The following is a 27,751-nucleotide window of genomic DNA, read 5'->3' as shown; positions in this document are numbered from 1 at the left end:
TCTCTGGTGCGCATTCCTTCATGTGATTCGAAAAATCAGTAACTAGACTAAAACACCAACCAAAAAACGTCATCTGTTCCTACGTGCACTATTCTAGAGGTTCATCAGGCTCCCCTACTGAATAATAAAACTCTATTGTGTGCTCAAAATCAGGTAAGTATTGTAAAACTACTACTCCCTAGTGTGAAGTCTCAATATGCCATGATAATCTACTGTTGTGTTTCACAAATCTTTCCCTAGGTGGAGATTACCAAAGCATGATCGACTAAGTAATGTAGTGGAAGGTCAGCCATTCATTATGGCATAATCGAGCTTCGAATTCGAAGAGTTCGTCCACACATGGAACACCCTCTCCTTCAGCATGACAATGACACACTACAACGTTGCAACATCTCCAACAATACGACCCCTTGCGTGCACAGTCATTGATCATCGTCCGTACAGTCTCGACTTAGCCCCATCCGAGTTTCATCTGTTCCGAGAACTTAGAGAACACCATAAAGGACTTGAGTTTTGCACTAGGGAAGGGGTGTAAGCAGATTGAGTTCGTGGCTCCGTCAACAAAGTCAGACACTCTACAGTGGCGGTGTCGACAAACTTGTTTCTGTTTTGGAGAAATGTGTTCGTCGCCAGAGTTACTATGTTGTGAAATAAATATGTGGACATGAAGAATAACGATGTAGAATGTTAGTAACGTTTGTTTTATTGAAAAAGCTTTCAGAGTTTGCAGAGGAAATTTGGAAGGCATTACTTTTCAGCCCGCCCTCTTATGTGACACATACGTGTCTCAACGTCTCCCCATCCCCACCCCCTGCACCTTGTTTTCTTTGTACATACTCAGTGGTGGATGGTTATCACGTGCTGTAAATATCATACTAAAACTATGCCATTTCTATTTGAATGTGAGAGGGAAATTGCTCTAGAATTAAGCCATTTCTCTTCGAATGCGTGCCGATGTGCAAATAAAACGGACGAAAACATGTTTTGTAATGCTCTCTCTCAGCAGAAGCCAGTGTTGACTGCTGAAATAATGGTCAGACCCGCTACGATTAGCTCAGAGAAGGGACACGGCTGTCTGATGTGACTTCGCCCTTCCAGCACTACGAGCGCGACGCTGCTCACAGCACCAGGTCATTATTTTTCTTTGAAACTGCATGTAGCGTACTGTGCAACCGTAGAATATGGGGGATTTTGGGAAGCCATTGTCGTACCGCTGCTGTGGCCAAGTGGTGTAATGTACGGACTTGTAATTCATCGAATCAGATTCTATTACTGCTGTTACCAACATTTTGCTCATTTTATTTTATTTCTCACAATGTTAAATAATTGATTATAAAATTTAAATATATATTCGTTTTATATACGTAAAATTAACATATTCAGTTTAGTTACGATTACTACCCTTGTAAATCAACAAGCTGGATAGTGGTAGAAAAAGTGAGTATATGAGGAAATTTTGTATGGAAGTGTTTTCCACAGACGATCTGCTAAAGAGGCTCTTTTCCAGTCAATCTTTGGAGAAGAAAGTGATATCTGAAGAATTATATATAACTACTTCAAATGCAAATCTAACAATAGAGGGACATGGGATACAGCTCACCTCCTTGGCTTACATAAAATTGAAAATTTCGGTATACTTGCAGAATATTTTGATCAGTTTCTTACTTGTCCAGAACCAATCCATAAGCTCGAATACTCAAACACTCACAAAAATCTAGATGAAGATTTACCCCGGATTATCAAAGAAGCTGCAATACTCAAACACTCACGATAATCTAGGAGAGATTTACCCTGGACTATCAAAGAAATTGAAGAATTTATTAAAAACCTCTAAAAGCTAGTGGAGGAGGCTCTATTACAGCAGCACTTATGAAATGGACTCTACCAAAAATAAAAAAATGAGATAAAATCAATCTTTGAGAAAAACTGGAAAACAGACAAGGCCCCAGGAGAGTGGAAGGTGGCTCTGACACTTCCACTACGAAGAAAGACAATAAACAGGATGTTAACAACTCCAGAAGAATTTCTTTGCAACCAGTTGCATATTATATATTTTCCGAGATTATACCGAAACAGAGTAAGAAAACACTGGAGAGTAATTTATGTGAATATCAAGGTGGTTTTAGGATTGTGAACAAATATTTAATCTGAAGTCAATCATTTGCCCCATATTACTAAATTAAAAAGATGTTTGCTGATATCAAAAGTTCATTGATTCTGTTAACACAAACTGTAGCTAAAATTAAACCAGTAGAAGCAGGTTGATGCTCCTTCCGAGTTCCTAGAATACTTTGCCTGTGTGAGCCGCAGGAAAAGGTAGAAGACTCTCGAAAGATTTGGGCGTAGAGTATGAGAGATTTATGAGCAGCAGTCCATTTAATGGTGCGATATCGCAATGGTTAAACGCGCTGACTAGTAAATTGCCAGTGTGGGTTCGATTCTTGCTACTGGCATTACGATTAATTATAAAATTTGAATATATCTAAACAGTTCAGTTTATACACATAAAATTAATTGTTCAATTCAGTTACGATTACTATCCTTGTAAGTCAGTACACTGGTAAAATTTTGCATGAGCTGCCACTGTACATACTACATCACGGATAACACTATATGGAGGCTTCGTAAAAATTGCAATAAACTGCTGATCAGAAATTTATGTACTGCATGCGAAGTAGATTTTAACTGCTTATATTATTTTCTGTTAGTTTCCAGCTATCTGTGTATAACAGAAGAGGTTTAGAGAAAGGAACCAACGACTGTACAAAAAGAAACAAGTCATTTCATTTTGTTCAGAGAGATGAATGAAACAGGAGAATCAGTACAGAAGACATAGAGTCAGAGCTGATCTTGCGTACAGCGTAAATGTTTACGATATATGAGTAGTTAGTTACAGGTAACTCAGGAGTTAACCGACGTTGAAAATGAGACGATATTCGATAAAGATCGGAGATTACACCAGAATTACGTTTTATGAGGTCAACAGTATCTAGGCTGGATCTTGAAATATCTCAGAGACAACGTTTCCACATGTGTAAACTTATACGCAGGACGGCCACAAGTGTTTGACAAACGGACTCTTGGTCACTTAGTGTATACATATTCACTACGTGTCCAAAAATCATGTGAAGGGAAAGGGACATGAGTCTGTCATTACCTGCTGAAGCCCATTTATCTCCATATTGTTCTGGTAGAATAGGGTTCCTAAGAGCCCACATTCAAATAGGCAGCGATCTGGCCGACAGTACACCATCAATCACCCGACGTGGTGCCCGATCGTCAAACACTTGTGGTTGGCCTGTGTTGCGTGGGGAAAGTTATGTGACAACTCTACACTTTTCCATGCAGTACGTACTATGGGTATCCATGTTGATCATCCATTTTCTCTATTGTCACCTATCTACTTTCCATTAGGTTATCAACCCAATCTTTTATTATCTCTTGGAACCCAGCAGTTTCTATATACAGAAAATCACTAGAACCTCAATGCCAATCTCTCATTATTTAAATTAATTATTCCTTTTGAAGGTTTGTAAGTAGAATTTACATCATAGTTCTTCCAACTAAGAATCCTTGTCAGTGTAATTTGTATCTAGAGTATTGCCAGATGTTGCATGGGGAACGAGAAATGACTGAAACAACTCCATAGTATGTTTTGTGATGCAGTTGTATTTATTGAAGGAAGGAAGAGAGTACAGTAGTCACTGACGTAAGAGCTGCATCCTCATAGAAGTCGTGTCCGTGTTCAGCGGTAGTAGTAGGGGTAGCCGGCGGCGGCGTAGGGGTAGGCGGAGTAGGCGCTGACGGCAGGGTAGCCGAAGGCGCTGTAGGCGTAGGGGGCGGCGTAGGCGTAGTAGGCCTCGGCGCCCTTCAGGGTCTCCTTGGCCTTCTCCTGGGCGAACACGGCCGCCACCAGCAGCACTACGAGGAGAGAGCAGACCTATGGACAGTGGTGAAATACAAGCAGTCAGACAGACATGAAATACGGTAAAGAAATGAAGTATAACATACATTGGTATCTGACACTTCGAGCGAATGATTCGAAGCTTTTTTCAGACATGTTGCAGCAGAGACTGTTTAAAAAGTCAATTTTATAGCATTAGCGTTTAGTTCATCAGAGACTAAACACATCTCTTTTTTTTTCTACATATACAGGGTGTGTTGACAATTCGTATTACACACTTTTAGAGGTTGTAGAGGGGCCTTATTACGTTACGTTTTCCATAGGAACCCATGTTCGCAAACGTCATCCAACGAGACTACAGAGCGTCAAACTTAAAGGCGCCTGGGCCTGTAAATGTACGTACATACAGGGTGATTGCTGATGATGTTACAGACTTTCTACAATGATGGAGAAGGATACTTCTATCAGTATGAGGTAGGGGTCCCTGCACCATAAACGAACGGGTCGAGAGACATAAACGAAAATCGTTCTGATATCTCTGACAGCGGAATACATGTAATGGTACCGGTGTTGCTGAAATTGTAGGGTAGGCAACTTTCAGAGATGGTAGTATGGACCAAAACAAGGGAAAAATATCCAGTAAATATGGGCTCTGAAATACGAAGCTGAGAAGCTGTGATCACTTGTTCGCCTTCGCTACTGTGAAACACATCACCTCTACTGAACAGCTGGTCATAGCTCATAAGGTATGCATTTTAGAGCCCCGGTTTACTGGCATTTTGTTTCTTGTTTTGGTTCGTACTGTCACCTCTAAAAGTTACCTACCCTACAGTCAGCAACAACAGTACTAGAACATGTATTACACTGTCAGTGGTATGAAAACGATTTTTGCTTGAAACTTACGACTCGTTCGTTTCAGGCACAGTGCCACTTACCTCAAATTAATACATTTATCCTTATCCATCATCCTAGAACATTTGCAACATGATCACGCAATCATCATGAATATACATACACTACTGGCCATTAAAACTCTACACCACGAAGATGACATGCTACAGACGAGAAATTTAACCGACAGGAAGAAGATGCTGTGATATGCAAATGATTAGCATTTCAGAGCATACACACGAGGTTGGAGCCGGTGGCAACACCTACAACGTGCTGACATGACGAAAGTTTCCAACCGATTTCTCATACACAAACAGCAGTTGACCGGCGTTGCCTGGTGAAACGTTGTTGTGATGCCTCGTGTAAGGAGGAGAAATGCATACCATCACGTTTCCGACTTTGATAAAGGTGGGATTGTAGCCTATCACGATTGCGGTTTATCGTATCGTGACGTTGCTGCTCGCGTTGGTCGAGAACCAATGACTGTTAGCGGAATATGGAATCGGTGGGTTCAGGAGGGTAATACGGAACTTCGTGTTGGATCCCAACTGCCTCGTATCACTAGCAGTCGAGATGACAGGCATCTTATCCGCATGGCTGTAACGGATCGTGCAGCCACGTATCGATCCCTGAGTCAACGAATGCAAAACAACCATCTACTAGAACAGTTCGACGACGTTTGCAGCAGCATGGACTATCAGCTCGGAGACCATGGCTGCGGTTACCCTTGACGCTGCATCACAGACAGGAGCGCCAGCGATGGTGTACTCAACGACGAACCGGGCTGCACGAAAGGCAAAACGTCATTTTTTCGGATGAATCTAGGTTCTGTTTACAGCATCATGATGGTCGCATCCGTGTTTGGCGACATTGCGGTGAACGCACATTTGGAAGCGTGCATTCGTCATCGCCATACTGGCGTATCACCCGGCGTGATGGTATGGGGTGCCATTGGTTACACGTCTCGGTCACCTCTTGTTCGCATTGATGGCACTTTGAACATTGGACGTTACATTTCAGATGTGTTACGACTCGTGGCTCTACCCTTCATTCAATCCCTGCGAAACCCTACATTTCAGCAGGATAATGCACGACCACATGATGCAGGTCCTGTACGGGCCTTTCTGGGTACAGAAAATGTTCGACTGTTGCCCTAGCGAGCACATTATCCAGATCTCTCACCAATTGAAAACGTCTGGTCAATGGTGGCCGAGCAACTGGCTCGTCACAATACGCCAGTCACTACTCTTGATGAACTGTGGTATCGTGTTGAAGCTGCATGGGCAGCTGTACCTGTACACGCCATCCAAGATCTGTTTGACTCAATGCCCAGGAGTATCAAGGCCGTTACTACGGCCAGAAGTGGTTGTTCTGGGTACTGATTTCTCAGGATCTGTGCACCCAAATTGCGTGAAAATGTAATCACATGTCAATTCTAGTATAATATATTTGTCCAATGAATACCCGTTTATCATCTGCATTTCTTCTTGGTGTAGCAATTTAAATGGCCAGTTCTGTACATTTAAGGCGCTGGCACCTATAACTCTGACGCTCTGTAGTGTCGCTGAATGACGTTTCTGGACATGGGTTCCTATGTAAAGCTTGACCTATTATGGCCTCTCTACAGCCTCTAGAAGTGTGTAACGTAAGTTATAAAACACCATGTATATCAATCTCTGATATAACCAAGTGGTTGTTCTTTTGGCTACTGGACAATGATATCCCGAGTTTCGTTCTTCGTAGAAGGCATTATAAGACCAACTCTTCTGAACTACAGAAAGTGTAACGTAAGTTATAAAACACCATGTGTATCAATCTCTGATATAACCAACTGGTTGTTCTTTTGGCTACTGGACAATGCTATCCCGAGTTTCGTTCTTCGTAGAACGCATTATGAGACCAACTCTTCTGAACTACAGAAATTTACATCCTATTATACAACAGCAGCCACCCAACCCAGCTTCACGCGAGTAAGTGTCTATCGCCAGATGGCTTCTCTGGTGTAGTGCTAATTTTGTTTAAAGGTCAGTCCGTAGACTTATGATTAAAATTCAGAGAACAACTTTACACAATTGAATATCATCACTTTCATTTAACTGAATGATTTAAGTAACAAATGCCAAGAAAGTTCTCAAGAGACATCTCTTAATCGACATACATCATAATAGTTCAGGCACTTTACACGAAATGGTTATATATTACATATACACGTCTTCCTTTTTAATCAGTCTTTAACGAAAACCGTTTCAAAATTCTTACAGAATTTTCTGAGATCAGCTTTCAAAAACAGACAGCAAATCGCAGTGGAGAACTTTATATTACATAGCTATTAGTGAATCAAGGAGAAGAGCAAAAACATTGCTGTACAAATTCACTTTTTTTATTCATAAAATGTAATTCCCACTAACAGCCACGATCCAGGTGATATCTGAGTCGCTCAACTCCTTCATGAGGTTTTTGGAACATGACGAAATAATTGCGCTTTCAAGAACTTACTGAGAAGCACTATCGAAAAAAAAAAAATTCAATACGTGATACTGATAGATAGCACTTACGTCATCATATAGCATACATAATATACTGTGTAGTATGTGCGACCATACTTCCGAGCGGACACTTACTCCATTATCGATTTCACAGCGTCCTTGAATGGGTACGATGGTAGGTTTTAGTGATTCAAAAATCGATTTTGCTTAAATATATTGCCATCATGATCTCATTCGTTAATGGGAATATATTTAGTGAATAGACAGACGGTAATAATATTACAGATAGCCAGTTACTATTTATCTTTCGATGGAGTCATGTGTTACTGAACAAAGTGCTGTTAGTTTAAGAGATTGGTACAGATTTATCCATTTGAGATTACACAAGCTGTTCTTCAGCAAAGGAATACATTCATAGAAGTCTTTTCGGGGGGAAACCGCGAATGCACTCTACATCACTTGTTTCTACAGCTGGCTCACAGAGTTTCTTGCCTGTTGCCCATTACTCGTCACTGAAACTACCACTCAGATTTTCAGCAGACCAAAAGCAGAATGACATTATTCCACATGTCCTATGAACCAGCTGGGCACTCGTCAGAAATGAAGGAATTCTGGTTTCATAATTAGTAGGGATAGTGGTTATCCCCGAAACAATCAGTTTTAGGTGTTATCGGTTGTTTTCAACGCCAGTTTAACCTGGGTGTTAACACCGCTCAAAATAATTGGTTTCTGGAATAACCGATTTCCGTTTCTTCGTACCCATTATTTCCTGTAAAAAACCTAGAAATCGAACAAAGATTGAGAAATTTTGACCTCTTCAGTTTCAAAATAATTAGAATCAAAATATTAAATTAAATTAAATACGCAAATAAAAGAAAACTTAGTCGTTCTACCATTCGTTGTTATTCTCGAAAAGTAAGTGACAATATTACAAAAAATCGCCAATATTCTCCTGTTGATTCTAGTTTTTGGAAACTACGCTCAAAAATTGTGTTAAAATCGAGGATCATACCACTATTTGGGCATTACGAATATTCAGTCCTAAAGGGTGAAGGCTGAGGTTGTCAAACTCCATTATTCGTGTTAATATTTCGGTTTCAAGTACCGCAAGCAGTTAAAGCGTATTATGTAGACATGAGCTACAGACCACCTACATTCTATTTTTATTATAAACTGCGAATGAATTGTTAAGTATTTTTTCTCCTATTACTACGTCACAAGTTTGTTGTAGCTTCCATTTTTAATCTTTTAAAAGAAATGGAGCGTTGTAGTTCACTGGAATCGCAATTCGTAAAATGCTTCTATACTAGCGACGGTGCCATTACGTGATACAAATAACGTTCAACGACAATAGTGAGAAACTACCATACAGTCTCGCACTCTGCATGTACATGCATACTATACAATAGGACACGCTACATGGTAGCAGGTGTATTGCTGTCTCTGCGAAGCTTACCCCACGCATTTGTTGTTCATTTCCATCGGCATTATTATTAAAATAGCGCTGACCGTTTTTCCCGTTTTCTGTAATTAGGCAATATTTTAAAGCAATGGAAATTTTAGGAATAAAATTTACTCCGTTTTTAAAAAGATTTATTTACAAACCAAAAATTTTGATAGGGCTGTTATGGCTGATTATGTTCCTGTTTTTTCTCCAGGTTATTAGGAAAACACACAGAACACATGTTATAAGCCAGATCAAACACGTATCGAAAAAAATCAATTATTCAGAAGTAAAATACCGGTATAGGTTTTAACCGGTCAGCTTTTCCATCACTGCTAGTCAGTAGTGGTCGAGGGTACTTACGAAAGCCTTCATGGTGTGGCGTGGAGGGGGAATAGCGATGCCTGGGAGTCGCTGCTGCTTTGTGGACCCGGGGCCCTAGGCCGCCTTTATAGCTGCCCGGCCTCGGGCAGCCTTGGCGCTGCATTATTTTGTCTGCAGCAGGTCTCGCGCCCCGCCGGTTCAACGCACCTGCTTTGCTGTCGAGATCCCGGATACGCCACCTACAGCTGAGCAGACCAGATTTTTCAGCTGTCAAAGTGCAAAAAAAGGCCAAAGGAAGAAAAGCAAATCAATACGTCAGTCACCTCTTTTTATATCTGTGCTCTCAGTATGAATTCCACTTACAACTTTGATGACACCTTTTGACCGAACACAGTTAGTGTCAATAACTTTTCTTTATCTGTTACTATTTTTGTAATTACTTTCCTTTTTGATTTACTTTCCTTCGTCAGACTTCCTCTTCTTCCATTTAGCCTACTCTTTCGTTGTACGCACTTTCTCTGTTGACTTTGAAACTTCTTTATTTAAATGTATGTGTCTGTACTTAAATCGCTGAATGACTGAGAAGCTGAAACTTCTACGTTACTCATGTTGTCAGCTGTTCCCGATTCTAATTCTGGAATATTTACTTCGTCTTCTTTCTCTTTACTTTTTCTTATCATGTCCACACTGCCCCACAATATTCTAGCGCAACGCGATCCGGCTGCTCAAAGAAAGGGTAACCTGACTTCGAATAATTAATTCAGAAGAATCGTCCTGACTAAAAAGAAATCCTAACAATAACATATACATTTCATTAAGCACTTACCTCAGAAAAATCTTCATTACACGAACTACTGCAATATTGCGAGCGTCAATATAAAGATTCTAACTACTAAAGCCACTAACTGTCAATAGACATGTGGTTAGAAAAGGAAAGATTTTGTTGCAAATCAAATAATGTATTTTTTTTTGCCTTAATAATGTGACATCCAGTTCAAACACGAATATAAATCTTCATTGACATCCAGTACAAAGATATATAATTATGAATAATTTTCAATCTCCAAGTCGGATACTTCCAGGTCGTTAGCTTAGGCTAACGCTTCAGACCTCTACCCTCCATCAATGCTAAATTCTCACAACTAACATCCACCACTGCTGGCTGTTCACCTCCAACTGCCCAACAGTACTTCCATCACTGCTGGCGACTAACTTCCAACAACGAGCCCAGCCAACCATGGAGTCTCTTACAAAGAAAGCGCAGTCAGAGATCCAGTGCAAAGCGCTACACAGCACTGTCAACACAGAAGCAGCCCACTTACAACTTTTCTTATTGCCATTTAATCCCGTTATTGAATGCAGAAGCAGCTTATATTAAATCCTAAATCAGAGGCAGATAACAAAAGAAACTTCAAATTTGACTTACTTACTTACGCATGTGCACAACTTGTAAGATCCCATTTTCTTCCGTGAGCGTGGTAAGTAAAAGTATCGCTTCAGGCATGTGTTTTTCTTCCGTTGGACCTTAACATATGAAAGCAAGTATTGCTAATTAAGGAATAATATAGTAAATGTAGTAGTAGGACTAGGTTTTCTAAACCATTTTTAATTCATTTGCTTTCTCTTTATGACATTACACTGAAACATTGTTTTTTTTCTTTTGTTTATGGTTTACGAAGTAATAATGGGATAGATAGGCAGTTTTAGAACCGTTGGTGGATATGTGGTACACTCAGAACTAGCACTGCGGAGCGTATATTGCACGTTATCAGCAAAGGGTCCAATAGTTCTACTCAGAAATAAATTTCGTCGGAACTGCGCTCATTCATAGAAAATTAGTGGCATAAATAGTATAACTGAATTAAAGTAAGAAACTGATCACTGCGAAAGGAAAGGTAACTGAAAATATTTGTAATGGTATGAAGATACAGAAAATAGATATTTACGATTCATGTTTCTGAAATTTTAGGTTTACACTAATTGCTTTCTAAAGACACGGTGTTCGACAAAATCCAGTGAACCGTTCAGATTTTGGAAATTCGTTGGTGCGTGTTACTTGTATAATTTACAGTCAGATACTATGAACCAATAAAGATATTGAAAATCTGATTACACCATAAGAATCCTCGTGCAAATCATGGTAATGTACATGTTCATGTTTCTTTTTAAGATATCATGATTCCTCTGGCTATTATTAATTTCTACATGAACTGTGAAATATCTGCCATTATGGTTTCACAAAGTCCGCCATCTTTGGCACCTCCGGCATACAAATCTCCTTTATCGACACAAAGCGCAGTCCTCGACATCACGGCCGGCCGGGGTGGCCGAGCGGTTCTAGGCGCTACACTCTGAAACCGCGCGACCGCTACGGTCGCAGGTTCGAATCCTGCCTCGGGCATGGATGTGTGTGATGTCCGTAGGTTGGTTAGGTTTAAATAGTTCTAAGTTCTAGGGGACTGATGACCTCAAAAGTTAAGTTCCATAGTGCTCAGAGCCATTTGAACCATTTTCCTTGACATCGCGTCAACATGGAATTCCCAGCCACGCCGTCGGCTTGGACCACGCGCTGGGATTACCCGTCTTGCCCCGTCTAATGTTCGGCACCACACGTTTGCTGACGAGCCCCGGCTTGCCGAGCAGCCCGTGTGGCCACGCCAACTCCGAACTTAGCTCAGTTCAGATTCCACATGGTCGCAAGTAGGCGCTAGAGCAACAGTGTAGTGCCACTCAGCTGAATGGTGTCGAGAGGCTGCATTCCTGCAGGCACCAGGGAATCGGTCAAGGGTTGTCGCTGTACAGGTACATTTGTAAAGTGCTCAAGGAAGGTACAGTCGTGGACAAAACGAGCGAGACCCCTCGCCTTTTCGTTATGCTGATCCGCACAGCTTTAAAGTCTGCTACACAGCATAGCAGGCAAGGCGACGAAGTGCTACCAACATACTATGCACAGCGTGAAATTGAAAAACTATTCGAACTTTGTCAGACTGTTTTCAGCCATGTGTAAGACTATATAAATGCTGATTAGTGTGTTAAACACAACACGTAAATATAAGACATAAATGAAAGAAGAAACGCTAATTAGTATGAACTGTACAAATAAAACTGAATTTCAGCTTATCGAGATAACACAACTGTTCTAGTAAGACAAAGTACCACAGGTAGTTACGAATTAGCAAAATATTATGCGCATTCGGCCACGAAACGGCCTGTGTAAACTTTCAGGCCAGTCATACTGGATTACCGTTGCTGACCTACCATGAAAGTTTGCAAATTTAGCATTGCGTGAAGATTCATAACCAAATTCGGTTAAAAATCATTCAGTGCCACAAGTGAATTCAATTATTGACAGAAGCGGAAAAAGTAGGCAGTAACAAGTATTAAATTCTACAAGACTTAAATATTGACATCCACAGGGCGCCAGTACAGAATAAATGTAGTAATAAAACGTATTGGGTGCGCGAGAATTTTTTAAAATTGCTTTATTGATAGTCTATCTGCCTCCATCGAGATTAGAACCGAAAGAAACCAGACCTCCGTTGCAGTGGCAAACATCTTGCACTATGCTAGCGGACAACCCAGGCAAACAGCCCTTTTATTATTACCCCAGACATGAATAAGCCGACAATTTCTCAATGAAAATGGGAAAATGATCTGCATTTTCTTTTGCATAGAGCTTTCTGGGCTCTGAAACACGAATTTTCTACCTCTATGTCACCGCTTATGTGACAATCATTCGGGATATTTATCGAAATAACAAAATACTGTTATTAGCGAGTAACGGCAATGGGTTCTACACAACGCTGGTGACTAAAATGAAGGACAGTAACATGTGCAAACATGTAACTCTTTTGTATCGGTTGTGAATAAATAGATGCCACTATTTAAGTTCCAAACCTCTTATAGCCTTACATACGATTGAAAACTGTCTGACAAAGTTCGGATAGTTCGTCAATTTCACTCCTGTGCATAGTATGTTGGTAGCACTTCGTCGCCTTGCCTGTTATACTGTGTAGCAGACTTTAAAGCCTTGTGGATCAGCATAACGAAAAGGCGAGAGGTCTCGCTCGTTTTGTCCACGACTGTACATGGGTGGCGCTGAGGGCGTTGCCAAACTGAGCAGTCTTAGAGCAACTCATTGCCGTTTTATTTACGCAAATTTGAATTTTGCACACCTCTGTGACCACACCACAGGAAGGCGCAGGCACCCTTTGCTGCTTTGGATCACCTTCAAATTGTGTCGAATGGGTTTGAACGGTCCCTGGCGGTCCCACCCTGTATACCATATGAAAAATTGCGGTCGCGCTACGCTCCAAAGCGAACAGACCACGCTCAGTACGGTTGCAGCCCCTTGATGTCCTTAGAGAAGGGTTGAATCGCCTGAGGAGAGTCGACAGCGACACGTGGTGGTTTCACTTCTTACCACCTGCTCAAGGCCTTTTCGTGTCAATTCCGAGATTCTGAGTTGGGATGTGTATGAAATGTTTCCCTCATCAGCTCACAAGAAATCGCGGGATTTCAGTGCTGTGCATTGCGGATCAGACCTCAATCGCAGAGGCGTGAAGAGAAGTGGTGTTGGTGAGATTTGATTTTTTTTTTTTTTTCTGCTCGACACGTTGCTGTCTGAAGCGTTGCTGAGTCCGAGTCCGAGGGTGGCTTCGCAGGCGACACGCTTCTGCGCTACTACAGCGGCAAGTATCAGGGGTCTTTGAGCCAAATTTTACCCTTCTGTGTTGCAACCGGGAAAACTAACTGCGTTTGAAAAAATTCTTTAGCGCAGTTTAGTTTTAAAAATATAAAATTTCGCTAATCGTAACATTTGTAAATGAAGAATTAGTAATATGTTCTAAATAGTTTTAATACGTTACATATTACTTGAATCTGTAGAACTCTAATTTTGAAAATAATGGCCGCGCGGGATTAGGCGAGCGGTCTAAGGGCGCTGCAGTCATGGACCGTGCGGCTGGTCCCGGCGGAGATTCGAGTCCTCCCTCGGGCATGGGTGTGTGTGTGTGTTTGTCCTTAGGATAATTTAGGTTAACTAGTGTGTACTCTTAGGGACTGATGACCTTAGCAGTTAAGTCCCATAAGATTTCACACACATTTGTTTTTTTCCAAAAAAATGCACAAAACCTCATGCCTCAGAACAACAAAACAGTAGATAACGTCGGATACTGCTTATGGCGCCCTCTAGTGCGCATTGCTTCATGTGTTTCTAAAATCGTTCGCTGGGTAAAAACACCGACCAGAAACATCATGTGTGCCTAGGTAAACCGCAGTACAGCACTCTACCTTCTTTGCGTTGATTATTCTATCACTGGAATGGAATATGTATACAGCTAACAGCTCATACACCGCCTCCAACTGGTCCCTTGCAATTTCCTTCGAAATCACAACAACGAAATAGGAATGCACTTAAATGTCAAAGGCCAAGAGACACGCAGAATCACACTTTCAAATTCCCATGGAAACAAAAGATATTTATTCACTTCAGTTAAGGCTTACCAAATTCACCTCGTTCACTAAACACCGCCATGCAGGTAGCTCTTTGGCTGAGGCAGCTGCTTATCTGCTCAGTCTGAGGTCTGTGCGTGTTGAAAGTATTTCTTACTTTGGTAGTTCGATCTCCTACTCCTCCATTTTTGTTGTGGTAATTCGTTCTATATACCCCAGAGACGCCATCGTGCTTTGTTCGCTCGGTCTCTGAGCCCCTGCTCCACCATTTTTTTTCTCGCTGTCTCATCTTTGTCACCTTCGTCATGTAGTTCGTTCTACGTATCGCAGAGCTATCATCTTGCTCCGCTTGTTCGATCTGTTAACCACCTGCTCTGTCATCCTTGTTCTTGTAGTTTGATCTCTACTCTGCCATCTTTGATCTCACAGTTCGCTCTATGTACCTAATGAATCTACTGTGCATTAATTGATGAATGGTTGTCGTCTAGCTTTAAAGGCTTTTATAATCTTTTTGCGACAATACAAACTCATGCAGCAGGGACGAATATATAGTGAACAGTAGATTTATCAGCAACATTTAATACCTAATCTAATATCCTGTACGGCGCATCAGTTTTCGTGGACTTATTTTTGAGGTGGCTCGTAAGTCGTCTTAGATCGACAAAAACAATATAATACTCGCCAGAGACAGATAATGAGAGCACAAAGTATGTGGCAGTAGTGGCTTGCCTCCCTGGTAATGGAACATGCACTATACCGATCACAGCGTTTGAGACATACTTGAAACACCTTACATCGGATCAGGGTTTCACATACACACAGTCAGTTTTACGTCATAGTTACTTAAGAAACGCAGGAAGCGTAATATTTAACTTATAATACACTCCTGGAAATTGAAATAAGAACACCGTGAATTCATTGTCCCAGGAAGGGGAAACTTTATTGACACATTCCTGGGGTCAGATACATCACATGATCACACTGACAGAACCACAGGCACATAGACACAGGCAACAGAGCATGCACAATGTCGGCACTAGTACAGTGTATATCCACCTTTCGCAGCAATGCAGGCTGCTATTCTCCCATGGAGACGATCGTAGAGATGCTGGATGTAGTCCTGTGGAACGGCTTGCCATGCCATTTCCACCTGGCGCCTCAGTTGGACCAGCGTTCGTGCTGGACGTGCAGACCGCGTGAGACGACGCTTCATCCAGTCCCAAACATGCTCAATGGGGGACAGATCCGGAGATCTTGCTGGCCAGGGTAGTTGACTTACACCTTCTAGAGCACGTTGGGTGGCACGGGATACATGCGGACGTGCATTGTCCTGTTGGAACAGCAAGTTCCCTTGCCGGTCTAGGAATGGTAGAACGATGGGTTCGATGACGGTTTGGATGTACCGTGCACTATTCAGTGTCCCCTCGACGATCACCAGTGGTGTACGGCCAGTGTAGGAGATCGCCCCCCACACCATGATGCCGGGTGTTGGCCCTGTGTGCCTCGGTCGTATGCAGTCCTGATTGTGGCGCTCACCTGCACGGCGCCAAACACGCATACGACCATCATTGGCACCGAGGCAGAAGCGACTCTCATCGCTGAAGACGACACGTCTCCATTCGTCCCTCCATTCACGCTTGCCGCGACACCACTGGAGGCGGGCTGCACGATGTTGGGGCGTGAGCGGAAGACGGCCTAACGGTGTGCGGGACCGTAGCCCAGCTTCATGGAGACGGTTGCGAATGGTCCTCGCCGATACCCCAGGAGCAACAGTGTCCCTAATTTGCTGGGAAGTGGCGGTGCGGTCCCCTACGGCACTGCGTAGGATCCTACGGTCTTGGCGTGCGTCCGTGCGTCGCTGCGGTCCGGTCCCAGGTCGACGGGCACGTGCACCTTCCGCCGACCACTGGCGACAACATCGATGTACTGTGGAGACCTCACGCCCCACGTGTTGAGCAATTCGGCGGTACGTCCACCCGGCCTCCCGCATGCCCACTATACGCCCTCGCTCAAAGTCCGTCAACTGCACATACGGTTCACGTCCACGCTGTCGCGGCATGCTACCAGTGTTAAAGACTGCGATGGAGCTCCGTATGCCACGGCAAACTGGCTGACACTGACGGCGGCGGTGCACAAATGCTGCGCAGCTATACCTACATCTGAATTATCTAATAATCTGACAAAAAAAAAAAGAAAGTGAGTCTTGCTGCATGCGGTTTGGAGCATGCATTAACCTAGAAAGCCACACGACAGCCGTTCACCAATTTATTCAGAATAAATTCACTGGTCACGAAGAGGAAAGGAATAAATGAAAAACACTGACAAGAAGAAGGCACAGGATGATAGGACAAGTGTTAAGGCATCAGGGACTAACCTCCACGACACTACAGCGAGTTGTAGAGGGTAAAAACTATAGAGGAAGACAGAGACTGAATACGTCCAGCGAATGATTGTGGACATAAGTAGCAAGTTTACTATGAGATGAAAATGTTGGCACAGGAGAGGAATTTGTGTCGCTTACATCACAAAAGCCAAAACATTTACAAATAAATAGAACTAAAAATGAGCTACGACATGAAAGATTGCATAGCTCAAACTGTGAGAACATAGATGACAGATCAGGTGCCAGAGCGAACTACGAGACTAGACATGGCGGAGTAGGGGTCAGAGATGGAACTAGCAGAGCAAGATGGTGGCTTCAAGGTATATAGTAATTGGCTGTTTGATACGTGTGTTTGTGTTCACGATGCTGTGTGGCGCCTGCAGATGTTGACAAAGCAACCTGCCACTCTCCGTGCTGAAGCCCTGCTCCAGCATGCAGGCAGTCCAAATGTTAACTGGCTTTCGCTTCATTCCACCGTAAAAAAAAAAAAGTTTTCAACTAAATAAATCTAGATGTCTAGATGTGTTAACCATAAAGGGTGTTGAAACTGGAGCTTGGCCCTTCCATTAAATCCTGCCGCAACCAATGACAGTCAATTTCAATGGTAGCTGAAAGCGTAGTTGTTCCATTACGCGGAAACGGGGGGAAGAAGGAGTTAGTCTTCACCTTGTTGACATCACTCGTGGTTTAATTAGTCAATCGTATTACTGGTTAATATTCTTGTCCAATATTTATTGTGGTTTTCTAGGGGCGTATTACTGGCCTGGCCTATTTAAAAAGGGACCATATGAACTTAAGTTATAGAATGAAATTTTCATTCTACAGCGGAGTGTGCGCTGATATGAAACTTCCTGGCAGATTGAAACTGTGTGCCGGAACGAGACTCGAACTCGGGACATTTGCCTTTCGCGGGCAAGTGCTCTACCGACTGAGCTACCCAGGCACGACTCATGCCTCGTCCTCACAGCTCTACTTCCGGCAGTACCTCGTCTCCTACCTTCCAAACTTTACAGAAGCTCTCCTGCGAACCTTGCAGAACTAGCACTAGGTCCCGAGTTCGAGTCTCGGTCCGGCACACAGTTTTAATCTGCCAGGAAGTTTCATATCAGCGCACACTCCGCTTAGAGTGAAAATTTCATTCTAGAAACAACCCCCAGGCTGTGGCTAAGCAATGTCTCCGCAATATCCTTTCTTTCAGGAGTGCTAGTTCTGCAAGGTTCGCAGGAGAGCTTCTGTAAAGTTTGGAAGGTAGGAGACGAGGTACTGGCGGAATTAAATCTGTGAGGACGGGGCGTGAGTCGTGCGTGGGTAGCTCAGTCGGTAGAGCACTTGCCCGCGAAAGGCAAAGGTACCGAGTTCGAGTCTCGGTCCGGCCCACAGTTTTAATCTGTCAGGAAGTTTCAGCTTAAGTTATGTCGGCAACCCAGAGGTGGCCGCTTTGCTGAGTTACCAGCGAGGTTGCGCGCGTCCTTAGACATCGCGATTCGTATTTCTTCCGACATAATTGGCGAGATAGGTGCAGTGCTTTCTATTTCTTCTAGTGTTATCAGTGAGATTAGACACAATATTCAATTTCTCTTCAAGAAATTGAATATTGTGACTAAGCTCAGAGATTTTCTTTTTTCCTTTATTGTGTTTCAATTCCCCAACTGGGGCGGGCTGGCAGCAGCATATGCGCTGCTCTTCAACCAGAAGACAATAATGAGACAACAGAAGACATTTAAAATTACAAAGGAGAAAATATGGCTGACAAAATATATAAAAAGGGGGAAAATAATGGAAGAGAACCTACAAAATGGGGGCGACTGTAAAGTGGAGATAAAAACCTTAAAAATCTATTGTGCACAAAAAACCTTAAAAATCTATTGTGCACAAAAAACCTCGCACTGGGACAATTAAAAGAACACAAGGCGACGTATGGCTGCAGCAAAAAAGTATCGATGGACGCCGTAGCACATAACGATCACTGACAGCAACACCACACCATGTACAGGTCCAGCACACAATTAAAATCACAGATCTTGACGTGCAGGAGAACAGCACCAAACACAACACTGACGTAGCACACTGATGACGATAAGCAAAACACAGGATCTGCCAGGGTCATGGACGGAGAGGTGGGGAGGGGAGGGGAGGGGAGGGAGGATGGGCGGGGGCCCGTCGAAGAGGGCTGATAACTCTAGAAAAAATAGAAGGCCGTGTCGTAAGCAGACAGCGAGAGTTTAGACTCAACTTTCCACTAAGGAATCGTATCTCTGATTTGAGGCCCCTCCCTCTTACTATGGAGCAAGATACAGGGTGTTTCAAAAATGACCGGTATATTTGAAACGGCATTAAAAACTAAACGAGCAGCGATAGAAATACACCGTTTGTTGCAATATGCTTGGGACAACAGTACATTTTCAGGCAGACAAACTTTCGAAATTACAGCAGTTACAATTTTCAATAACAGATAGCGCTGCGGTCTGGGAAACTCTACAGTACGATATTTTCCACATATCCACCATGCGTAGCAATAATATGGCGTAGTCTCTGAATGAAATTACCCGAAACCTTTGACAACGTGTCTGGCGGAATGGCTTCACATGCAGATGAGATGTACTGCTTCAGCTGTTCAACTGTTTCTGGAATCTGGCGGTACACCTGGTCTTTCAAGTGTCCCCACAGAAAGAATTCACAGGGGTTCATGTCTGGCGAATAGGGAGGCCAATCCACGGCGCCTCCTGTATGTTTCCGATAGCCCAAAGCAATCACACGATCATCGAAATATTCATTCAGGAAATTAAAGACGTCGGCTGTGCGATGTGGCTGGACACCATCTTGCATAAACCACGAGGTGTCCGCAGTGTCGTCTAAGGCAGTTTGTACCGCCACAAATTCACGAAGAATGTCCAGATAGCGTGATGCAGTAATCGTTTCGGATCTGAAAAATGGGCCAATGATTCCTTTGGAAGAAATGGCGGCCCAGACCAGTACTTTTTGAGGATGCAGGGACGATGGGACTGCAACATGGGGCTTTTCGGTTCCCCATATGCGCCAGTTCTGTTTATTGACGAAGCCGTCCAGGTAAAAATAAGCTTCGTCAGTAAACCAAATGCTGCCCACATGCATATCGCCGTCATCAATCCTGTGCACTATATCGTTAGCGAATGTCTCTCGTGCAGCAACGGTAGCGGCGCTGTGGGGTTGGCGCGTTTGAATTATTTACGGATAGAGGTGTAAACTCTGGCGCATGAGACGATACGTGGACGTTGGCGTCATTTGGACCGGAGCTGCAACACGGCGAATGGAAACCCGAGGCCGCTGTCGGATCACCTGCTGCACTACCTGCGCGTTGCCCTCTGTGGTTGCCGTACGCGGTCGCCCTACCTTTCCAGCATGTTCATCCGTCACGTTCCCAGTCCGTTGAAATTTTTCAAACAGATCCTTTATTGTATCGCTTTTCGGTCCTTTGGTTATATTAAACCTCCGTTGAAAACTTCATCTTGTTGCAACAACACTGTGTTCTAGGCGGTGGAATTCCAACACCAGAAAAATCCTCTGTTGTAAGGAATAAACCATGTTGTCTACAGCACACTTGCACGTTGTGAACAGCACACGCTTACAGCAGAAAGACGACGTACAGAATGGCGCACCCACAGACTGCGTTGTCTTCTATACCTTTCACATCACTTGCAGCGCCATCTGTTGTTGAAAATTGTAACTACTGTAATTTCGAAAGTTTGTCCGCCTGAAAATGTACTGTTGTCCCAAGCATATTGCAACAAACGGTGTATTTCTATCGCTGCTCGTTTAGTTTTTATTGCCGTTTCAAATATACCGGTCATTTTTGAAACCCCCTGTAACATGCCTAATCAGTTGTTTTCTCATGCCAAGGCTTTGCAAGTAACCACCAGTGCGATAAGTTTAGAAGAGGAGAGTGACACAGAGGGGTGGCGCCACCTAGGACTTGTCAGGTGAGGCAGGCCAGGATACTGATGCTAACATCACGATAGATCAGCTGTAGAAAGTTGGCTAACCCAGTTACACATTGGATTTGGTGCGTTTCGAATCCAGTCTTTGACCAACTGCCCCAGGTTGAAGAGCTGTTATGCGTGAGATTCATGCTGGTGTCTTGCAGGTTCCCCACTCAGTTATATTGGGTTTATTATATTCTTCGACCCGAGGCCCACTGAGAAGTGTACTTTCGGAAATACTTAGGGTGTGGGGCAATGTGGGGCATCTACAATGTTGGATCCCCTCCTTCGAAAACGACAGACTGCAGAGCCGGGGCTACCCTCAGGGTGAAATCTCCGTTTTCCAAGCGCCTGTTGCTGTTGATCTCTGTCTGTTCGTCTGCCTGCCGGCCCTAGTCGTCCGTCCGCCAGGGCCGCCGCAGGTGCTCGCCGCCACTTGCCGCTGCCGCTGTAGCCGTCCGTCTGTCCGTCCACTCGCCTGCCAGCCTGCATGTTCGCCGCCGCCGCCCAAGCATTCTGGGCCGCCCCTTTTTGCCGCCGTCGTATAGCCGCTGCCCGGAGGGTTTCGCCAGACCGCTTTCATCGCCTGCCGCAGGGGCTGCCGCCGCCACCGCCGTCCTACACCACTGCTGCCGCCGTCTTGCACGCTGCCACCATGTCCCACCCCACCACCTCTTTCATTTTAACCTCCCTCTCAGCTGCTCCATCCACCATCACATGGAGCTCTTCCGCCACCCCCAACCCTGTCCTTCCTTCCTTCCCTGTCCAGCCCACTTTCGTCTGTAACTAACCCTCACTCTCCTTCACCTGTCGCTGTCGCCCCATCGGCAACTGCAGAGTTCCCACCTCTCCCTGCACCACCTCCAACAGGCTACAAGCCGGCATAGATTCCCACTCGCCGCGCCACAGCCGCTGCGACACCCATGCGCCCAACCCCTGCGTCACCCACCACCCAGGGAGGACCTGCCCCCCAATATCTCCCTGTGCAACCCATCCCCCGGCCCCCTCTCCACCCTGTACTCTCCAAGAAACCTTCCAAATGCCCTAATGTTGACCCTTACCCCACCCTCTCCACAAAGAAATCCCCTGATCCTCGTGACCCACCCACCCCCATGGATGCAACCCTGACCACTGCCCCTGCCACTCCTGCCACACACCTTTGTCCTCTCCAATCCTGACCCTCAATTCCTTGATGCTCACACCCTCACCCTGGCCATCCATAAGTATTTCCCCAATGCCCCCATCTCCCTTCTCATTCCTCACAAGGAATTGGTCCTCATGAAATCCCTCAGTGCCTCCTTCCACACCAATCTCCTCTCCAGAATCCCACATATCCAATTTGGCCAATGCGCCACCGCCACCCCCTACCACACCCCATCCTCTCCCAAATTGCCTCAACCCCCCCAAATGTCCTCTGACCTTCACCACCGTGATCACGAAGCTTAGCCACGTGGTTACAGAGGCTGAGGTGTTGGCGGAACTCGACTCCCATCCCAACATCGAAATCCGCTTGGCCCATCACATCTTTAATTATGCCAGGCCAACTTACCTATTGTGGATATTCACCGAATCCTCCTCCTCCATTCATCGCCTCCTTACAGAATGATCCCTCATATACAATCGCCGTCATAAAGTGGACCCCTCCTGTTTCCCAGTCCAATCCTACCGCTGCCAACACTGCTTCAAGTACAATGACCATGTTACTGCAGCCTGCAAGAGCCCCCCTACCTGTCCACACTACAAAGCTTCCCACTTCTTAAGGAACTGCGCCAACCTCACCTCTCCCCCCCCTGCAACACCTGTAATTAACCCCATCTTACATACTCCTTGAAGTGTAAAGCGAAACCTTCTCCTGTTACCCCCCAGCTCACCATCCCTATCTGTCCCATTGATGACCCCATCCACCCTAACAACTCACTCTGCCCTTCCCCTACTGCAGACAACATCATTTGTTTCATCACCATAGTGCTCCAAAACATCCACCTCTTCCAACGCTCCCACACTCTTTCCCAAATTGCCCTCGCTGCCTGATCCATCTTTCATCTTACCACCTATGCCACCTACTCCCACAACCAGGCCCACTTCGCCTTCACCTCCCTCACCACCCTCGTCTAAATCTCCCCTCCCATGGCGTGACAACATTACAGTATACTATACCATAATGTGAAACCTTCCTTGAACCCCTTATCTCCATCTCCACAGCTCCTTACACCCTTCACTGCACCAATAACCCATACTGTCTGATGATGGCAGGGTTGCTACCAGCCACCTCAAGCACCTACCTGTTTGGCCCCAACCTCTCCTCAAGAATCCTGCCAAGAGTCTCACACTCAGCCTCTTCTTTCCTGCCCTTACCTTTACCTGTGTGCCACCTTTTATGTCCGCCCTCATACCCCCATCCCATGTGATTTCCTGGCCCACACTGATGACACCTTCTCCATCTACGTGATTGCCACTGACCTCAATATCCACAGCTGTGCCCCTGCCACACTCCAGTGGTGGCATCAGTTTCTCACCACCCTCCAGGGAGACCTGGTCCCCTCCCCGCCCCCCCCCAGCACACCCGAACCAAATCCAACACCACTCCCGATGTGATCGTCGCCTCTCCCAAACTCCTAGGATGCATTGCTGTGGATATCCTTGACCTCATTGGCAATGACTATGCTCCCATTCTCCTCACTATCTCTAATGGTCGCCATCCCCACCCCACTCTTCGCCCTGACATCCCTCCTAACTTGTCCATGACTACTCCTGAACCAGCTGAGTTGCCTACCATGACTCCAGGTCGAACGACACGACCTTACCCTCTGATCTCCTGATGACGTCTCCCACACTGCTGCCTTCCTGCACTAGATCTTGTCTTACGCTGTCGCCACCCATATGCCTACCAAAGCCATCCGCCCTCACTGCCCAGCCCTGCCCACACAGGCCGCCTCTACCGTTACGTTCTCCACACTCAACCAGGATACACTCACCCTCCACCAGAAATTACAAAGACACATCCACAACACGCTTACTGCAAAGAAATGCCCTGCTTGGAGACAGACCCTACCTCCCAGTACCCTCTTCTCCTTGATGACCGTCCCTTTCCTGACAAGCTGAGTGAGGTTGCCTCCCAACTATCCGATGTTTTGATGTTTTTTCTATCCCAGATGATCCCCAATTTGATTATTCCCTCTTCCTTGATGTCATCGACCATATGGATATTGTTCCTCCCCTTGCTCCTAGCTTCCAGTACTTGGGCCACACACCACCATCTGCACTTAACACTCCCATCACTACACAGGACATCAGCTTTGCACTCCGCACTAAATGAAACACTGCTCCCAGCCACGACCGTATTACCTACCACCACCTCAAACACTGCCCTTCCGCCTTCCTTGCAGTCCTTGCCCTCCACTACAATGTAATCCTTGCCTCCGCCTTCCATCCCAACCAGTGGAAAACCTCCCATATCCTGATGTTCTCCAAACCTAACAGGCCTCCACCTGATGTTTCTTCCTATCGCTCTATGTGTCTCACCTCGGTGTTCAGCAAGCTCTTGGAATCCATCTTTACCCTGCACATCCATCACCATCTCCACTGACACCACCTCCTCCCCAACACCCAAGGTGGCTTTCGCCCTACCTTCTCTGCTGATGACCAACTCCTATGCCTCACTCACCTCCTCTCCCTCCAGCTTAACTCCCTTCGCTCCGCCATTTTTGTCTCCCTCAACCTTGAAAAGGCATTTGATCGTGTCTGGCATCCCGGTCTTCTGTTTAAACTCCAGACCTACGCCCTTCCTGTCAACTATGTTCATCTGATTGCCCCCTTCCTCTCCCACCGCCCCTCCTATGTTACCACCCATAACGCTGATTCCTGCACCTTCTACCCTTCCAGCGGTGTGACCCAGGGCTCTGTCCTTTCCCCTCTCCTCTACCTCCTGTACATGGCAGATATCCCCTGATCCTCCCCCCTCCAGTACACCTTTGCAGTATGCTGATGACACTGCATTCTGGTTGAGTTCCGATGGGTCAGGGGTAGTTGGACTCACCACCTATCTTGCCTAAGTGAAAGAGGACAGACTGACCTCCATGGAGGCTTTCCGAGTGCCACCGCTGTTTAATTATCTGTTGTCAGCTACTTTAAATTTTAGACTTATGGTTATTTGTTTCTTCTCTTAAAACTATGAAAAATTAATGTCAAATTTATCTTTAAAGCTTAAACATTGCGGCTTTTTTCCTTTAAAAGATTACGGTAATATATTTTGAAATTTTGAAGTTTAATGGTGGCGCTCAGCCGTTGGTATTGCACTTTGCATATGTTGCTTCTTTAAATTATATTATTGCTATCTTAATTGGATTTTTTGTCTTGTTGATTTTTAAGATTTCTTATTGTTAAACATGCTGGCCTTCTGCCTTTAAAGGTCTATGGTAATACATTCTCAAGTTCTGAAATGTAATTGTGGCCCTCAGCCATTTCTGTTGCACCTTGCATATGTTGCTTTTTTGGGTTTTAAATTATTTTATTGCTATATTAATTAAATTTTAATTTTTTAAGATTTCTTGTTGGTCTTCTTCCTTTAAAGGACTATGGTAATATATTCTAAAATTTTGGAATTTAATTGTGGCCCTCATCCATTTATATTGCACTTGCATATGTTGTTTTTTGAATTATTTTGTTGCTATCTTAATTGGATTTTTATCTGGTTAAGATTTCTTGTTTGTGGCCTTCAGCCATGAGAGTTGCATTCAATAAAGATTCGGCTACATGCCGCTTTGGTTGTAAAGGTTATTAAAATAAAATAAATGACAATTAGAAGCAGACCTCAATGCTTGGCCCTTTCCACAATCCTATTACCTGTTCGGCCCAGCGAGTTTAACGGGCATCTCAAGAATCTTTACTCAAACTATGTTTTACACGGAGTTTCAGAGTGTTGTTAACCTGAAAATCACATCTAAATTTAGATTTACTCAAACTCTTTTCTATTTGTTGGGACGTTTTTCCGTAAAATTTCATTGGCATAGTTTTCAGGTTTTCTTTATTCTTTCTTTTTTCTAGATGATTGTGGGTCTTCCTACTATTTACTTTCTGTTTTTTTATCCTATTATACGGGCGCATAACATCATTAGCTGAGAAACCATTGGCTTGACGGTTCTGGGGCTTACAAGATCGTTTGTAGTAGTTGTGACAAATTATATATCGGTAAAACTGGCCGTTCTTTTAAAATAAGATTCAGGGAGCATTTGCAGGCATATTACAGAACTGCATTGGGAATAAATTTGGCAGAAACCGGCCACACTGTAGGCAATATTGAGAGTTGTATGCGTATTCTACACAGAGCAGAGAAAGTTGCAGATTTACGAAGCCAAAAAGCATTAGCCCACTAGGGTTCTCAATGGACAACGCCTACTTTGCTTTGTTCGATAACGTACTACGATAACCAAATAATGCCTCGCGTATTTTTACCTAGCCTTGCTTGATGATTTACGTCGACAACAGTAGGCGTTTGCCTTGCTTCCATACATTAGTCTCTTTAATCCTGTAACAGATTATGTCCTACCATTCAAGGAATGTACGGCCAGACTATATAATTTTATTTATTGACTGTTAATGTGTTGTTTAAACGTTTTCTGTGGGAGACATATCATGATGTATGTAAAGCCCTGTAGTGGTTAAGTGCACCAACATAACATCCTGGCGGCCGACCCAACAGAGGGCGCTGATCATTGATCAGTCTTTTTTTCAGCTGTCATATAGACATTTTATCTTTCATAGGTAATTTACAGGTTGCTACAGGCAATGTATTACGAATATTAACTCTTGATCGTAAATTCACCATAATATGGTCGGACCTATTATCTTCATATATTTCCTTTTAATAATTTTATATGGGTAACTGTATTCGTCTCTTAATGTATCACAATTGGTTTCTACAATAGTTATCAGTATTTAAAAGTCTGCTACATGTATTTTACCTAATATGTTTTTATCAGATTATGTTTTTTGCGTAAATGATGACTATATCTAAGCCCAAAGTAGTGACATCTTGTTAGGATGTAGGCAAACAGATTTCTGGTAGCTACTGTACTACAGTAGCCAGTTGCAATAATGACTGTGTGGACAATATGGCATATTCTACACCTTATTTTGATGTATGTGACAATGCTGTGCTGATTATATATTTTGACGATGCCATTATGGCCTTATCACTTTAGGACAAGGTATAGAAAATATACGTTTTACCGTATTTTATCTGTACATTTCCCTGGTTGTATGATAGTATATTGTGATTCGTATTGCTGTATTGTGTCGAAAGACACACTGCTCACTAGGTGTATGTATTTGTATATTGTAGATCTGAGGATGGTCGTTATGGACTGAAACCGGCCATCGTCAAAAGAATTGATATTGTTATCATAGACTGGAATAAAAAACATCTGACGGCATTGGATCACTGTTCGTATACGCGACTATGTCGCAGCTGGTGAGAATACCTTCCGTTCATGTGGAAGGTGATTCAGATAAATTTCTTTGTCGGAAAGTATTCCATAGTATTAGTATTCACAGTAATCCAATCATAGCGACAGGGATGAACCTCTGAGTCTTTAACTTATTGTGATGGGCAAAATACTTTTTATTTCAATTCTTGTGCGTATGACTCGTGTGTGTTTGTGCGAACTTTTCTCATGGGCCCCCAAGATTTCTTTTTCATTTATTAGTGCAGTGTACCAGAGCACTCTATTTCGTCATGTAAGTGAATTAATTAAAGAACGGGCAACGACAATCATAGTTTAGAACTACTTGTGAAGTTTTAATATGATGATTTAATTTAATAAAATACGTTAAGGGGGGGTAGGACGTCAAACGGGCCGACTTGGAGCAGGAGAGGCACCACAGGACATTTTAATTTCCACTGTCTATACT

At 44.0% G+C, this 27,751-nt stretch overlaps 2 long non-coding RNA genes across 2 annotated transcripts in view; one reads left to right on the top strand and one right to left on the bottom strand.

Annotated features, from left to right (window-relative positions):
- The first annotated feature begins 2,808 nt into the window (after positions 1-2,808).
- LOC126176906 (uncharacterized) overlaps positions 2,809-27,751 on the top strand; it is a 170,109-nt gene continuing 145,166 nt past the window's right edge. Inside the window, exon 1 of the long non-coding RNA XR_007535693.1 lies at positions 2,809-3,732. This is a non-coding gene — a long non-coding RNA (uncharacterized LOC126176906). The remainder of the gene's footprint in view (positions 3,733-27,751) is intronic.
- LOC126176909 (uncharacterized) lies at positions 3,650-9,264 on the bottom strand. Its single transcript, XR_007535695.1, has 2 exons — positions 9,089-9,264; positions 3,650-3,940 (listed from the first exon to the last, which is right to left on the bottom strand). It is a non-coding gene; the product is annotated as an uncharacterized LOC126176909 (long non-coding RNA).

The sequence above is a fragment of the Schistocerca cancellata genome, chromosome 3, assembly GCF_023864275.1.
Source record: "Schistocerca cancellata isolate TAMUIC-IGC-003103 chromosome 3, iqSchCanc2.1, whole genome shotgun sequence".
Taxonomy (NCBI): Eukaryota; Metazoa; Arthropoda; class Insecta; order Orthoptera; family Acrididae; genus Schistocerca; species Schistocerca cancellata.
The sequence above is the reverse complement of the archived record's forward strand: the minus strand, read 5'-3'. Positions and strand labels throughout refer to the sequence as shown.